We start from the raw sequence: 17628 nt of genomic DNA on the forward strand, positions 1-17628 counted from the left end.
ATGCAACCGGTTCTTGACTCGAGAACGATAACCGCTCTAACCGGCACGCTGCACGCACGTTCAATATCATCAGCTGCTTTACTCGTGTCGTGTTCATGTTCTATTTATTACAAACTCAATTTGTGAATGTGTCATTGTTAACTATAATTAATTACAGTACAGGTATTTCATAAATCATCCCTTATTCCTATTAAACATAGAGTCTTAATTATTATCCAACTTCCCAGACAAACCCCTTTGGCCTATAACCTAACATAATCTTCAACTGAACAAAGTACACAGATTAGATACATTCATCTTTTTTAAAAAAGTAAAATAAAATATATTTATATCACACTATCTGATTTTTAACAAAATACTTGGATAGCATGCTTTTCGTCCTCTTGAAAAATTACACGCATGCGCAGTATCATCAGCTCATCGGTTCTCAAATCGGACGTGTCCGAAAGAAACGGTTCTCGGTTCAGTGTACTGGTGATCCGAAAACCGATGCAACCGGTTCTTGACTCGAGAACGAGAACCGCTCCAGCAGTGGGCGTGTACGTTCGTTATCCGGTTGCTCTGCTCGTGTTCATCTTCAGTTCTCTCTTCACAGCAGTTCAGTCAGTGTACTGTTTGAGTAAATAAATTACTCCGGGATATTGGTTTATTTCGACTCAGAGGGAGTGTCAGCCATGTTAAAAAAAGTGAATAACTTAAGTCATTTGTGGATTAATGCTTACTGGAGGCGCGAACCGTTTCAAATGATTCAGTCAGATTTGGTGAACTGGTTCAACCGGTTCACTAAGAAGAACCGGTTAAATCGAACGATTCGTTCGCGAACCGGACATCACTAGACCGCAGTCGGCCTGCAGCACCCCTCGAAATAGAACTCAGTTTTGTTAATCTAGCATTATGCAGCGCGTTTATACGTTCTTCCACAGACAATATTTAATAAAACGGCAACTTACATGGTCAAATAAACACCTACGTTAGCTGAAACATTCGTGTGACATGGAGCGCGCGGCGCTTCTCGTCCGGTGTGCGACCGCCAATTTAGAGCGCGTCACGGCTTCATCCGCCTATTAGGCCTTAATTCTTTCAATAGTTTTTATCCCCTGTAAATTCTCCTCCTGTCCTTGATATTTTATCTTTTTATACAACTGAGCGTTTGTACAGTTACAAACATTAACTTGCGCGTTTTGCTCATGACCAACTGTGTGGTTTTTAACGTGTAGAAGGCGCAATGTAGAGGGGGAAACCTAAATGTCCTGGCCACGATTTAGGAATTTGTTTTATGAACTCACGATTTATTAATACGCTCCTTCATTTTAGGTAAATCACGGACACGTGATTTAGTTTAAACCGCGTCCATGATCTGAATTACTGAGGTATCAAATTTGTACAACATAGCCCCGATTTATCGTAACAAGGGAACGAATTGATCAACGGCTCCGTAGATATAAAAATAAAAATTTAATTTAGCTATATCGTGTGAGAATCTGATTTACCTGCTTTTTCTTCGGCTTCAAGTAGAAGAATATGGCGGACACAGACTTGTGGCCTAGCGTTAAGTGGAGGCGTGGCTTTTTACGCCGCTTTGGGTGAAATTTGAAAATACACTTAAATTTCACACTGACACTGTCTTACAAATAACAACAGCAGTGTTATTTTATCACCATGTAGTGTTAAAACAATGTCAACAATAAGCATTTAATATAGGGGGGAATGATTTTGGCAGCACTGCTGAATTCATATGGCATTCTATTGATATGCTCGATGTATAAGAACAAGGTCTTCGCAGCTTTTCAGTGTTATCAGCATAAGGGCAGAGTAATGTAGACAGATTTAACAAAATTCCTGAAATTGTTCTGCTGCCTAACAAACACATTCTGTTTCATGATAAGGAATATTGCAATAGAGAAAATGAGCACTGTAGTAAAAACACAGAAACGATAAAAGCACAGCTAAACAGTCCAAGTTGTAAATCATACAAGTTTAGTTAAATACATGATCAAAGACAAATACACAATTAAATACACGATCAAACTGTCCAATACACAACTTGCAATGTATTACTTACGCCTGTCTGTTTTCGCAACTGTCGGCATCGTATGACGTCATGCGCGTGCACGCGAGGGGAGTCAGATCCTGGCAGGGAGTCGGAATTCGGCACAACAGGGCTGGTCTTGGCAATTAAACTCCCTGCCTGAAAATGGGTCCCACTCAGGCCCTGACTTGTACAAATTAGCTACAACAATATTTCCGAAATCACGTGGGGCAGATCGAGTAAACTGAAACTAACTGTGAATGAATGTTAAACTTACAATTACATGAGATCTGCAACAGTTTATAGCTATTAACAAAATTATAATTGAGTAAACAGGCCCATGCACGAAACCATGAAATAAAAGCATGATAATATTCTTTTAATTTGTTGTAAAGTTGCTTTGCAATGATTTGTATCGTGAAAAGCGCTGTACAAATAAACTTGAATTGAATTGAATTGAATTTTTACTAAAAAAAATATTTTTATAGTGCTCACCAGAATTTCCTCGAATTCCATTTTAAGAGAGAATGAAAGCGAAACCTAGGCTTTTATAACACGGTCAGCGCGCCTCAGAGCATCTCACAAAGGAGCCGTTGGTAAACTGAGTGAGTACCTGCTTCCTTCCTTCTCTTCGACTTAATTCAATTCTCTCCCTGTAGGCTTTCATGGGAAACCTTGAAAATGTGTCATGTTTTGTAGGATATATCCCACATTTTGTGATCGGGCAAATAATTGATTCAGAAACTTTAACTAAAAAAACATTAAGTAGGCTATAATGACCACTTCGCTCACACGGTAGCTGTATTAATTAAGCAATTACATGCTGCATATCATCATATAACTGTGTGATTTGAACTTATAGGCACATGCTGATATAGGCTAACGTTACCTTGTGATTCACCAGGAAGATTACAAGTGTGAAGTTGCATTTATTAAACAGTTCAGTTAATTTACGTTTAATCAGGCTTTGTGGGTTACCACCGAGTAAAACTGTAACAGAGTGGAGACAGATTTAATCTTTCAGCTCGACAGGGTTTTTCAGGAGCAGGAGGAGAGTGAGAAAGAAGTTGAGATAGTTTTGCTTTCTCTATTCCTCAGCCAGATAAACGGCAATAACTACAAAACGACTTACCAAAAATATTCAAAACAGTAGGCTATTACTGCAAAAAAGGTAAAGCTAATAATATTTCACAAGCTTCCTTTTCATTATGTTCGCTCCATATAATAAGTGCTGTTCCGCAAAAACCGTCGCAATGTTAAGGCTTGCCCTTGAAGAATTAACTGTGGGGAAAGTGCGAGTTTTCTTCGTTTTTTGTTATAGGCTACCTTGGTTGGTGTTGTTTTTGTAATTTTTCTTAGTTGAAGGGCTTACAGACATGAAACCAGTGTCATTCAATAGCGGAGGACAGTGGACATATTTCACAACCTCTCTTTTTACCCCGTTGAAAAAGGGAGTTGCGTAAAGAATCAACATTCTTTAATAGCTTTTTTCTTTTAGGAGACAGAGACACGAATTCAGTGTCAGTCAATAGAGAACGGCTAGCGTCAATAAGAAGCTGCGAATAAGAAGCTAAATTCAGCCTCGTCAATAGAGAACAGCATATATCACAACCTGTCTCTTTACCCCTACTAGTGGAAAAGGGAATTGCATGTACAAATTAAATTTCTGTTTTGTAATAGTTGTTTTCATCAGGGAGACGGAAGCATGAAACCAGTCTCATTCAGTAGCGGAGGACAGTGGACATACATTATTTCACAACCCCCGGCCTACAGTATTTATTTTTACCCCTACTGGCTGAATAGGGAACTACATGTTTAAAATGAACTGTTCTTATTGTAATAGCTTTTCCCCTCAGGGAGATAGTACGGTGACCGAGAAGTGCAAAGCAAATCACAATTCTGAAAACAAAATAACAAATTACAAACGCAAATGCAAGTCTAAAAAACAAAGTAACAATTCAGAAAGCACAACAACAATTCAGAAAACATTATAACAAGTCAGAAAACACAATGACAAATTCGAAAACAAAATAATAAGTCAGAAAACACAACGACAAATCAGACAAACCGGAAGAGGTAGGTATAGTTTGAGACAGCGCCATTGGTTTGGGATTACTCACCGCTGACTGGACAAGACATCTGTAAATCAAGGTATACAGGAAGAACCAGCCGAAGAACAGCAGAGTCGTGGTAGAAACTTCGGAAATGGTATTAAAGTATCTCAGTTTAAATGTATTGTATGAGCTGCCCTTACTATGGAATTAAAATTACGGAGTGTATATTTACATTTAGTTAAAAGTGGTTGTAAAACATCATATTGCTCATATAAATATATATGTATATATGTCTATTATGCTAATTGAGGATCTGTAAAGCGAGAGAGATCATGCAGTGAGATTAAAACTATAGACTTAAAAAAAAGGATTGACAACCATTTCTAGAAAAGTGAAGCCAGGGGGCCTGTCCAAATACCCACAATCCCACACTTGCGGTCTTTGCACTTGACCAATTGTCTACTTACATGACGTATTTCCTGTATTTAGCCCAAGTGTTCAAGTGGACTGCAAGTGTGTGTACAACTTTTAATTACCTGATGGGAAACATTTATAATATTATAAAAATGCAAGTGTTTACAGAGATTTATTTATATTTTCAATACTTGCATTTTAATAAACTTCTAAATGTCTGTTCAGTAGTCCCTATAACAGATGTCACAATTTAGTAATTGTGGTCCTTCTAATTAAGTGAAAGTGACATGTAGCAAAGTATGGTGTCCCATACTCAGAATTTGTGCTCTGCATTTAACCCATCTAAGTGCACACACACAGCAGTAAGTAGTGAACACACACACCGTGAACACACACCCAGAGCAGTGGGCAGCCAGGGGAGCAGTTGGGGGTTTGGTACCTTGCTCAAGGGTCTCACCTCATTCATGGTATTGAGGGTGGAAGAGAGCGCTGGTCATTCACTCCCCCCATGCCCCACCTACAATCCCTGCCGGTACTGAGACTCAAACCTTCGACCTTTGGGTTACAGGTCCAACTCTTTAACCATTAGGCCAAGACTGCCCCTTTGGGTTACAAGTCCGACCTTTGGGTTACAAGTCCGACTCTCTAACCATTAGGCCACGACTGCCCCTTTTTATCACTAATTAAGTGATAAAAAGCAGTTGTACATGACGTACAAAATGCATATACCCATCTTTGCACGAATAAAATGTACAATGTAAAAGCACCAATTTATGTTTTACTGCCAAATAATATGTAATATCTAATTAATTTAACTTACAGTGGAATGTTTTCCTTGACATCTCGCAATTTTGGGAGTTCCTGAACATGATGCATAATGGGATGGGTTTAATTTTGAATACCCCTTAAAGTGGATTTAGTGTGTGTTAAGGGCACTGCGCTTTGGTGTTTTTAAGACCTGGGACAGTATTCAGGGTTCCCACTCGTCCTGGAAAACCTGCAAAATTGCTAACTAATTTTCCAGTCCTGGAAAACACATGGAAAATGAGAAAAAATTTGTAATGTTCTGGAAAATCTTGTAGTTGTCCTGGAACATTTATATTATAAAAAAATGTAATTGGGTTTTCCTTTAGCCAAGAATGAACAGTTAAAATAGTGCTACCATTGTGATTATGGGTGTACTCACACTAGGCGATCTGAACCGTGCCCGAGCGCGTTTGACCCCCAAAGCCCGGTTTGTTTGACTAGTGTGATCGCTCCGTACTGGGCCCGGGCGCGGTTCGTTTGGCCGTCCCTGGCTCGCTTGGAAGAGGTGGGCCAGAGCACGGTTCAGTTGGGCTCAGGCGCGGTACGCATGTAGTCTGATCGCTAACCGCACCGGAACACGGAACAGCTACTATTTTGTGTGCACTACTGTCATCATTACGACCGCATACATCTACTATTACTACTACTACAGTACACTTATCAATTAATTGAATTAAATCAAGTATATTTAGGATTATAACGGGTCTGGTTCTCATCTTATTGATGAACAGCTGCAAATTCCTCCATCAACGTCAGCTGCCTGCGTAATAATCATCTGATACGTGCAGCGCAATCAAGTGAAATAGCCAAGAATGAACAGTTAAAATAGTGCTACCATTGTCATTATGGGTGTACTCACACTAGGCGATCTGAACCGTGACCGAGCGCGTTTGACCCCCAAAGCCCGGTTTGTTTGACTAGTGTGATCGCTCCGTACTGTGCCCGGGCGCGGTTCGTTTGGCCGTCCCTGGCTCGCTTGGAAGAGGTGGGCCAGAGCACGGTTCAGTTGGGCTCAGGCGCGGTACGCATGTAGTCTGATCGCTAACCGCACCGGAACACGGAACAGCTACTATTTTGTGTGCACTACTGTCATCATTACGACCGCATACATCTACTATTACTACTACTACAGTACACTTATCAATTAATTGAATTAAATCAAGTATATTTAGGATTATAATGGGTCTGGTTCTCATCTTATTGATGAACAGCTGCAAATTCCTCCATCAACGTCTGCACAGAATAAATGATAAATCTATTAGGCAGTCTATTAGCAAAAGTGCTTTTCTTCACGTTTTTTTTTTCTTTTCAAAACAAAAAGTTGCATCGTGAATGATGTAAGCGTGCTCTGGCCCGGAACATTAAAGTACAATATGAGTGCAGGCCAGTGGGGGAGTGGGGAGGGGGAACAATCGCGCTCGGCGCTCGGGCTAGGCAACCGTGCCTAGTGTGAGTACACCCTATGTCTTGCGGTCTGACTGGAACCAAGCCACAAGCCAGAACCAGACCGTGGTCCGCTATTTGAGGACCCCTGCTCTGTAGTACAGATGTGTCCAATCCTGCTTCTGAAGGGCCAGAGTTTAGCTTGAGTTTAGCTCTAGCCTATCCCAAACATACTTGCCTGGAAGTTTCTAGGGCCCAATCCCAAATGGCACACATCATGTGCACTTGCTGTCTTGCAGACTTACAATGACCGCTGCATTCGTGTGCCCGTTAAGTCCATGAGACCGTAGGGTGTAGCATTCATCATTTTAGCTTTCAGAAGGCTGCTCAAAACCACTCACTTTGCGCCCACTATGCACCCTCAATGCCCACTACTGCAGAGCCTGCACTGAGGCCCAATCCCAAATGGCACATTTCATGTGCACTTGCGGTGTTGAGGACTTACAATGGCCACAGCATGCGTGTGTCCATTAAGTCCACAAGAAAGTAGGGTGTCCCATTCATTATTTTAGCTTTCAGAAGGGTGCTCCCCTTTGCGGCCGCTATGTGCCCTCGATGCACACTTCTGCTGAAGCCACACTAAGGTTCTACCTGACAGTCAAAACAGCATTATGTTACAAAAGTGAGGACTCAGAGGAAGTCTGCAAGGGTTTAGGTGCCATTTGGGATTGGGCCTGAGGCAAGCTCCAAGCAGACTTGTACCCGACAGTCAAAGCAGCATTACGTCATGAAAGTGTGGACTTAGAGGAAGTCAAGTCTGCAAGGGTTTAAGGTGCCATTTGGCCAATTAACTATAGTTCAGGTGTCTTTAATTCGGGTTGAAGCTTAACTCTGCAGGACTGTGACCCTCCAGGAACGGGTTTGGACTTTGGACATCCCTGCTATAGCACAACATCTAATACTTATTGCTTAAATAAAATAGTTTCCACATAATATAAAAAAACTGGCTCTTGGTCATATTTTGCAGATAGACTTCAGACATGTCTGAAAGTAGTGGTCTGAGCCAGCTCTATGAAGAGAAGGTGCGTCCATGTATTGACCTAGTGGACTCTCTAAGGTCATTAGGTCTTGAAAAGGACCTGAACCTGCCAGCTATTGCTGTTATCGGTGATCAGAGCTCAGGAAAGAGTTCTGTGTTGGAAGCTCTGTCTGGAGTGTCGCTGCCTAGGGGAACAGGTAATATAAGCACAGTAATTACATTATACTGCGGAGTGGAAATATACCTGTTTTCTCTTTCCTTATTTGTTAGTCTGAGTATAAAGGTGTTGTGTTGACCATCTAGTATGTTAAACATAGGTATTGTGACACGCTGTCCTCTGGTACTGAAACTGAAGAAAATGAAAAAGGACAAAAACTGGCATGGATTGCTGTCATATAAGGATCAAACAAACACACTAAACGACCCAGCGGAAATAGAGAATGCTGTCTTATATGGTCGGTATTATTCCACATTAAAGTGTATTAATATACAGTTCATTGAGAACTTTAATGCCATGTGAGTCCTTAGAATATTTAATCTGTGGGATGATATCCATATATTGTTTTGTAGCTCAGGGAGTATTGGCTGGAAATGGAGAAGGGATCAGTCATGAGATGATCACTCTGGAAATCCAGTCATGTGACGTTCCTGACCTTACTCTCATTGACCTGCCAGGCATTGCTAGAGTTGCCACTGCCAACCAGCCAAAAGACATTGACAAACAAGTAAGATGCAATTTGTGTATGGAAATGTTTACAGCATTCAAATATTTTGTATAGATACTACTTTAATTTACCTATGAAACACTATAAAAAAAAACATTCTTCATTGGTGCTAACAAACAAAAGTGATCTTAATTTATATTCACAGATATTTATAGATATTTATTTAAAAAATTAGAGTAGGATTTACTACTGAAACAGGTTTCACTTAAAATTTGCTTGTAAATTTCACAATTAATTAAAAAGAATCACAAGTAACATGTTGAAATAAACATGAAAAGTGGAAAAAGACTGAAGTAGTATTTTCTTGTAAAACATATTCCAATAATATTTTTTTACAACTTCGAAAAGGCGTACCGTATATGTATTGACAGCACCTAACATGTAAATTATTTTATTTATGAACAAATTTAGATATGTAAAAATGTTAGTGGATCTTAGTTTATTAATCTATATGTTATATTTTTAATAAATAAAATGTAATTAGGTTACTGCAATGACATTTATTTAACACATTTTGCTAATGTAGCACTATATGGTTTAATGATTGTGACTATTGAGACATCACACAGATCTGTTGGCAACATCAACAATGTTTTATAGTTTGTGCTTTTTGATGATAATTCAATTAAGCAATATAACTTATTTTTTCCCATTTATAAATACATTTGCCACTGAAAAGGGTTTTTTTTATCATATACACATGAAATGACCACCGGTTTGTTACCAGTTCTCTAAAAACAGGCTGCTAAGGTATTTTATTTTCCTTGTGAAACTGCCTTTTTTTATTTCAAGAACAGGTGGTATACATACAAAGACTATACAGAATACACATAAAGACTAACATAAAACTAAACGAACCACAACAACAACAATCACAAAACCTTCAAAATGACATATTAGTTGGAAGTGTTGCGTGTTTTAGGGTATTCATTTCTTTAACGCATTTTCCTCCTCTTCTTCTTCTTCTTCTTCTTCTTCTTCCTAATAATAATAATAAAGATATTGATATGATTTGTTCATCAGTAAGGCTATCTACAAACTTCCCTTTGAAGTTGTACATGCATAAAATATTTTTGACTGTCAACATGATGATATTTTTGGTTTCAGTGTCTGTTCAAACTTTTTTTTTTAAATGTAGCTACATTTTACATATGAATACCTACAAATAAGAATGAGAACATCCTGGAACTGAATACTTAATTTGTACAGAAATCACATCATTGCAAGGCACAAGCACATGTGTACACGTGTACACAACATATGCACATCAATACTCAAATGTATCCGCCACACATATTCAAAATGTGTGAGTACTCATATGCACATCACAACAACGGAGTGTCTCTGAATTGATTAAGGGCTCACCAGCGTGAAATAAGAGATTAATCTGGTTTTGAGATGAAAATCACGGTTACCATAATTATGGCAGGGTGAGTAATGGAGTGTGTTGTGATTGGGAATTGCTCCACAGCTGCAGAGTACCTGCCAGGCCTCTGAATACTGTCAAATCAACCTAAACACACAACACACGTTATTGCTGCAATTATGAAGTACAATCACTGTTATACATCAAATTGTTCATGAATCCCTAAATGGGAGGACATGTCCGTCATGTTCTTATTGGGTCTTTCCTTATAGACACTTGGTTACTGAAGTAATCTGTCAACATTAGTGTGAAAAACCAATCAAGTTTGAAGATTTATTCTGCAATTTACACTGAAGTTTTCCAGGTTTAATACACGTTAAGATTAATCAACAGCATTTGTGGCATAGGGTGTACTCACACTAGGCGATCTGAAACGTGCCCGAGCGTGTTTGGCCCCCAAAGCCTTTGTTTGACTAGTGTGATCGCTCCGTACTGTGCCCGGGCGCGGTTCGTTTGGCCGTCCCTGGCTCGCTTGGAAGAGGTGGGCCAGAGCACGGTTCAGTTGGGCTCAGGCACGGTACGCATGTAGTCTGATCGCTAACCGCACCGGAACACGGAACAGCTACTATTTTGTGTGCACTACTGTCATCATTACGACCGCATACATCTACTATTACTACTACTACAGTACACTTATCAATTAATTGAATTAAATCAAGTATATTTAGGATTATAACGGGTCTGGTTCTCATCTTATTGATGAACAGCTGCAAATTCGTCCATCAACGTCAGCTGCCTGCGTAATAATCATCTGATACGTGCAGCGCAATCAAGTGAAAACTGCTGCACAGAATAAATGATAAATCTATTAGGCAGTCTATTAGCAAAAGTGCTTTTCTTCACGTTTTTTTTTTCTTTTCAAAACAAAAAGTTGCATCGTGAATGATGTAAGCGTGCTCTGGCCCGGAACATTAAAGTACAATATGAGTGCAGGCCAGTGGGGGAGTGGGGAGGGGGAACAATCGCGCTCGGGCTTGGTTCAAGGCAACCGTGCCTAGTGTGAGTACACCCTATGTCTTGCGGTCTGACTGGAACCAAGCCAGGGTCCGGAACCAGACCGTGGTCCGCTATTTGAGGACCCCTGCTCTGTAGTACAGTTGTGTCCAATCCTGCTTCTGAAGGGCCAGAGTTTAGCTTGAGTTTAGCTCTAGCCTATCCCAAACATACTTGCCTGGAAGTTTCTAGGGCCCAATCCCAAATGGCACACATCATGTGCACTTGCTGTCTTGCAGACTTACAATGACCGCTGCATTCGTGTGCCCGTTAAGTCCATGAGACCGTAGGGTGTAGCATTCATCATTTTAGCTTTCAGAAGGCTGCTCAAAACCACTCACTTTGCGCCCACTATGCACCCTCAATGCCCACTACTGCAGAGCCTGCACTGAGGCCCAATCCCAAATGGCACATTTCATGTGCACTTGCGGTGTTGAGGACTTACAATGGCCACAGCATGCGTGTGTCCATTAAGTCCACAAGAAAGTAGGGTGTCCCATTCATTATTTTAGCTTTCAGAAGGGTGCTCCCCTTTGCGGCCGCTATGTGCCCTCGATGCACACTTCTGCTGAAGCCACACTAAGGTTCTACCTGACAGTCAAAACAGCATTATGTTACAAAAGTGAGGACTCAGAGGAAGTCTGCAAGGGTTTAGGTGCCATTTGGGATTGGGCCTGAGGCAAGCTCCAAGCAGACTTGTACCCGACAGTCAAAGCAGCATTACGTCATGAAAGTGTGGACTTAGAGGAAGTCAAGTCTGCAAGGGTTTAAGGTGCCATTTGGCCAATTAACTATAGTTCAGGTGTCTTTAATTCGGGTTGAAGCTTAACTCTGCAGGACTGTGACCCTCCAGGAACGGGTTTGGACTTTGGACATCCCTGCTATAGCACAACATCTAATACTTATTGCTTAAATAAAATAGTTTCCACATAATATAAAAAAACTGGCTCTTGGTCATATTTTGCAGATAGACTTCAGACATGTCTGAAAGTAGTGGTCTGAGCCAGCTCTATGAAGAGAAGGTGCGTCCATGTATTGACCTAGTGGACTCTCTAAGGTCATTAGGTCTTGAAAAGGACCTGAACCTGCCAGCTATTGCTGTTATCGGTGATCAGAGCTCAGGAAAGAGTTCTGTGTTGGAAGCTCTGTCTGGAGTGTCGCTGCCTAGGGGAACAGGTAATATAAGCACAGTAATTACATTATACTGCGGAGTGGAAATATACCTGTTTTCTCTTTCCTTATTTGTTAGTCTGAGTATAAAGGTGTTGTGTTGACCATCTAGTATGTTAAACATAGGTATTGTGACACGCTGTCCTCTGGTACTGAAACTGAAGAAAATGAAAAAGGACAAAAACTGGCATGGATTGCTGTCATATAAGGATCAAACAAACACACTAAACGACCCAGCGGAAATAGAGAATGCTGTCTTATATGGTCGGTATTATTCCACATTAAAGTGTATTAATATACAGTTCATTGAGAACTTTAATGCCATGTGAGTCCTTAGAATATTTAATCTGTGGGATGATATCCATATATTGTTTTGTAGCTCAGGGAGTATTGGCTGGAAATGGAGAAGGGATCAGTCATGAGATGATCACTCTGGAAATCCAGTCATGTGACGTTCCTGACCTTACTCTCATTGACCTGCCAGGCATTGCTAGAGTTGCCACTGCCAACCAGCCAAAAGACATTGACAAACAAGTAAGATGCAATTTGTGTATGGAAATGTTTACAGCATTCAAATATTTTGTATAGATACTACTTTATCCCCATTGATCTTTGCAGTATTGCATTCATTAATTTTGGTTTTCCGTAACAGATAAAAGATCTAATTGAAAAGTTAATTCAAAGGCAAGAGACCATCAGTTTGGTTGTGGTGCCTGCAAACATTGACATTGCCACCACTGAGGCACTGCAGATGGCATCCAAAGTGGATTTAGCTGGAGAAAGGACTTTGGGTTCGTAACATTTCTTATAGGTTACTCACTGAATAAGTGAATTATTGTCAAATGTATTTTTCATGTTTTGAAATATAGACAAATATTTAATCTGCAGGTATTCTGACTAAACCGGACTTAGTGGACAAAGGCATGGAGGAGACAGTGGTCAGAACAGTGAATAATGAAGTAATACCACTGAAGAAGGGCTACATGATTGTTAAATGCCGAGGCCAGAATGAAATCAATGACAAACTTGATCTGGTCAGAGCTCTGGAAAAAGAAAGACATTTTTTTGATGAACATGCTCATTTCAGGCAAGAAGTGAATCTGATAATAAGAATTTATCTTAGAATGTGTAGCACAAACCATTTCATGTCTAAATGTCTAGAAAAACGATAGGGTTAAATACAGCATGTAAACAGGATGTTCATGAGATATAATCTAATGAGATTGGTCAATTATCTGACATTTTTTTATCTATTTCTTTTATTATTTTAGGATAGCACATGTTTTCAGCTCTTCTCCATATGCAGTCTGAAACTAGTCTAAAGTCAGGGAAAATTAATACCCTAGGGAAACGTTGTGGCAGGAAATTAAAATGATTGGCAACAACACACTCTTGTTGAGGTGCATCCTCAGAGGTGGACTTTATATTTGCAGTTTGCAGTGTTTAGGGCACTATGACACCTATTAGGCGCTGTTCACACAGAACTTGATTTACCATTGCACTGTGCTACTTTCCCATTGTTTTCTATGTAAACACGCACTAGACGGTTCCAGTGGAATAGGGAAAAAACGACTTTCACATTTTTTTTCAAACTACTTTTACCTTGAGTGACACATTTCTAGAACACTGTGTCATGCGTAAGACGTGAGCGCAATTGTCAAACACTTCTGTCTAGTGTGTGTTTAAATAGCGTCTCATGTTTTTCAAAGCAAAAACACGTTCTGTGTGAATGGCCCCTTGCAATCTGTCAGGTCTTAGGGACATTGTGTGTATTTTAAAATGTTAATATTTATAATATTTACAGATAAAAGTATGCAAAATTCTCCAGTTGTCCTCAACTTCCTTCTTACTATTCAAATGACTTCTTTCCTTACAGGTCTTTTCTTGAAGAAGGAAAAGCTACAATACCCTTTCTTGCAGAAAGACTCACAAACGAATTGTTTGAACCCATTATTGTGCGTATGCAAAGTTACATGACATACAGCAGAAACATTGACAAAGTACAGAGTTTCCCTGTTGAAAACAGCATATGCTGTTAGGTATGTTTTGAAGCATGACAGCTGATTTGAGCTGGTTTAAGCGGGTCCTTAGTTGGTCCTGAGCAGGAGCTACAGTAGTTGCTTAAGACCAGCTTAGGACCAGCACATGGCCATCTTAAACCAGCTTCCATGCTTCAAGACATACCTAACCAGCATATGCTTGTTTTCAGCAGGGATATGACTTAAAGAAAAAAAGTCTGGAGTAAACTAAAGTCAGATTTGGATACATCTTATTTCTGTACTTTTAGAAAACACTGCCAGAGTTGCAGAAACAACTTGACATGAAATTACAGAAGACGTCTGTGGATCTTAGAGCACTGGGTGATGGAGTTCCTCTTGATGAACACGAGAAGATCAAATTTCTGGTTATGGTAAAATGAGGTCACACATTTGGTGTATGCTAAAGTGTCCTAAACTTCTAAAATATTATTTTCCATAATTGTAATCTCACTGGTGCAGCCCAGCTGGACTTTTTCTATGAAATTACGTTATATTTGTTTCAAATCATTGTTACTGATTACTATACCTACCGATTTCACCCTAGGCTGGAAGATATACTCTGTATAGATGTTTCCCTTTCATTGGAACTTCGAAATGCGTCCTGTAGGGGTCGCTATGGAGGACGCCTCGTCGTGACCCGTGTCTGAAGCACTATCGAGTTTTTCTTTTTGTATTTTTACCACTTGAATAAAGTCTATTGTACAGTACATATACAGCATGAAGACAACATACATGCATTAGATAAATTGCCCTTTCTTATCTTTCAGTTTGCACTGAAGCAATGTTTTGCTAAACATAAAAATTGTATTTGCTCCACCCCAGCAATGTTTTTATCTGGCTTTGTTTTTACATTTGTAACTTTATGAGATTTTGTGCTCTGCAGAAAATCCGCCAGTTCAATGATGCCCTTGAAAGAGTAAAGAAGGCAGAAGAGGATGTAAAAAAAACAAACACAAGGGTCTTCTCCAAAATCAGGGGGGAATTTCAAAATTGGAAATCCGTCCTGAATGCCAAAGCCATTAAGAGTGAGTTTACAATTAAATGAACTCACAGATACAAGCGTTTCTATCTGGAATTAAATACTATTATTGATGCTTGTTTTGTGCAATTCAGCCTTTTCTTTAATTACTTTCTCTGAATTTTGTCCTTACTCTTTAAGGCATATGCAGTTTGCATTTAACTTTCAAGTTGCAGGGGAGTCTAATAAGCCAGTGGTTGTATTGTTCCTGATTTTGTCTGTCTTTTCTCTCAAGCGGAGGACATCCTCAGAGTTGAGGTAGAAGAGTATTTGAGGACTAATAGAGGAATGGAGCTTCCTGGATTTTTAAACTACTAATTTTGAGAGCATTATCAAGGAATACATTGAGGAGCTAGAGGAACCTGCTTTAAAGCTGCTCAAAGATGTCACAGGTGAAGGGCTGTGTTTCAAGATGGTTTTCAGTGCCCTCAACTTTTATTTTTGTACTAATGTACAAGAAAATAACTTTATTTCAAAACGATTGATATAATCACATGAATGCATAAAGTTAGTGGCAATTATGCGTATAGGATGATGTTTTACCTCCTCTGATTGACTCCTGTTTTCTTGTCTTTTTTTTTTTTTACATTTACAGACATTGTTCAATCCTCTGTGGACCATATCGTTAACACTCATTTTAAGGCCTTATCTCACCTGGTGAGAGCTGCAAAAGAGCAAATTGATTATTTTCTTGATAAGCAGTTTCAAAAAGCTGAGAAGAAAATACGTTCACAGTTTAAGATGGAGAAGATTGTTTACTCCCAAGATGATCTCTACAGTAACCAGCTATGCATTGTAAAACAAAAATCTAAATCAGGTCAAGGGCTTCTGGCATCATTTGTCAAAGAAGATGTACGTGACATGGCATACCGTCTCATCTCCTATTTAATGGTTTGTATGCCTTATAAGTAATCTTTGTTCTGTGTGCAGTCTCTGTGCCACTTGTGGCACCTAACAGAATTGCACTAATAAAGATTTTCTAAATTTGAATTTGAATGTAATTTGTATGTATTCGTAGATTACCTCTGACCGTCTGGCTAATCAAGTTCCACTGATAGTCCAGTATCACATGCTGAACAAGTACATCTCTCAGCTTCAGAGTGAAATGCTTGTCATGACTAGAGAGAACGATCCAGGAATGCTGCTCCAAGAAGATTCTGATGTTGAAAGGAAGAGGAATGAATTGAGAGAGCAACTGAAGCGCCTGAAGAGAGCTGGTATAGCACTGTCAAAGTATAAGCATTCTGCATAACTGTGGGTAGAACTATCACCTCACATCAAGGTCCCTGGTTTGAATCCCTGCTGACCATAACACTGCCGCTCCTGTATCCCTGCAAGACTCCAACTGGTGGAAAATCCTCATTTTCAAAATTTCCTATATTTGTTTTCTTATTGCATGTTACTGGTCTTATTGTGAATGATTCATACTGTATGAAGTATTTCCATTTAGTCATGATGATGTTCTGTGAGTGGAAATTAAAGACACTTTCATCCCTTGAAAGATAAAAGATCACATCTGTTTTATGTAGGTTGCACTTTCCCTTTGACGTTTGTGGTGTGCTTTCATGTGAAACGTTTATATCTGAAAATGCATTGGTGCACTGGTTATGGTTTGCTTGGATCCAGCCTCAGAAAGACTTCAGATGACTTATTTCTCTATATTGTAATCATTATGATCACACTTGTAATAATCACTTTAATGAGCTTCTGCCTAAAATTAATTAATGTTAGCAAACTCTATGATTCTATTATCATGAACTGTTCATTTGTGAAATGAACATTACTTGGACACATTCACTCCTGAAAGCAGATCACTCTAAATTGTAATGTAGACGCATGCATTTTCTGTAAAGCTGCTTTGAAACGACGTGTATTGTAAAATGCACTATACAAATAAATTTGAATTGAATGGGATTGAGTGGTTTATCGGGAAGTGTACACTGATAATATATATCATTTTACCACCACTCCTCTTATGTTGGTCAGTGATACAGTACATTTCCAGCTCTTCATCATGTTTACGGCAGATCATGTCCTTCAGTCGTCCAGTGGCATTAATCACTTTGTGTGCCTTACGAGAGTGAAACTCCTTGTGACAGTCAAAGTGAGTTTGACAGTGAGATTCCTGACACACCAGACAGGACTTGATTCGCTACAGGAAGCCTTTATTCACCCCCTGGAGCCATGTGAGGCACATTTTTATTACGGATGGATGTGCTTTATTGCACTTCTTTTGGACTGTTGAACAGAAACACCCACCCACTGCAATTATAAAGCTTGGAAGAGCCAGGACAATTTTTAATATAACTCCGATTGGATTCGTGTGAAAGGAGAAAGTCATATACACCTAGGATGGCTTGAGGGTAAAGAAATCATGGGCTAATTTTCATTTCTGGGTGAATTATCCTTTTAATGCATGAGGCGAGTGCATGTGAAGGGGACTATGATTTGTCTGGACTTTGTGTGAACATCCACAAACCTGGCTGGAAGGCTTTGTGAATGTATATAAGTGGTCTCTATTTCAGAAAGGA

General features: G+C 39.6%; 1 pseudogene; it reads left to right on the forward strand.

Moving 5' to 3' along the window:
• The first annotated feature begins 2620 nt into the window (after positions 1-2620).
• LOC107673782 (interferon-induced GTP-binding protein Mx-like) lies at positions 2621-16881 on the forward strand (annotated as a pseudogene).
• Positions 16882-17628: the final 747 nt, after the last annotated feature.

The sequence above is a fragment of the Sinocyclocheilus anshuiensis genome, unplaced genomic scaffold (genome assembly GCF_001515605.1).
Source record: "Sinocyclocheilus anshuiensis isolate Anshui unplaced genomic scaffold, SAMN03320099.WGS_v1.1 scaffold933, whole genome shotgun sequence".
Lineage (NCBI taxonomy): Eukaryota > Metazoa > Chordata > Actinopteri > Cypriniformes > Cyprinidae > Sinocyclocheilus > Sinocyclocheilus anshuiensis.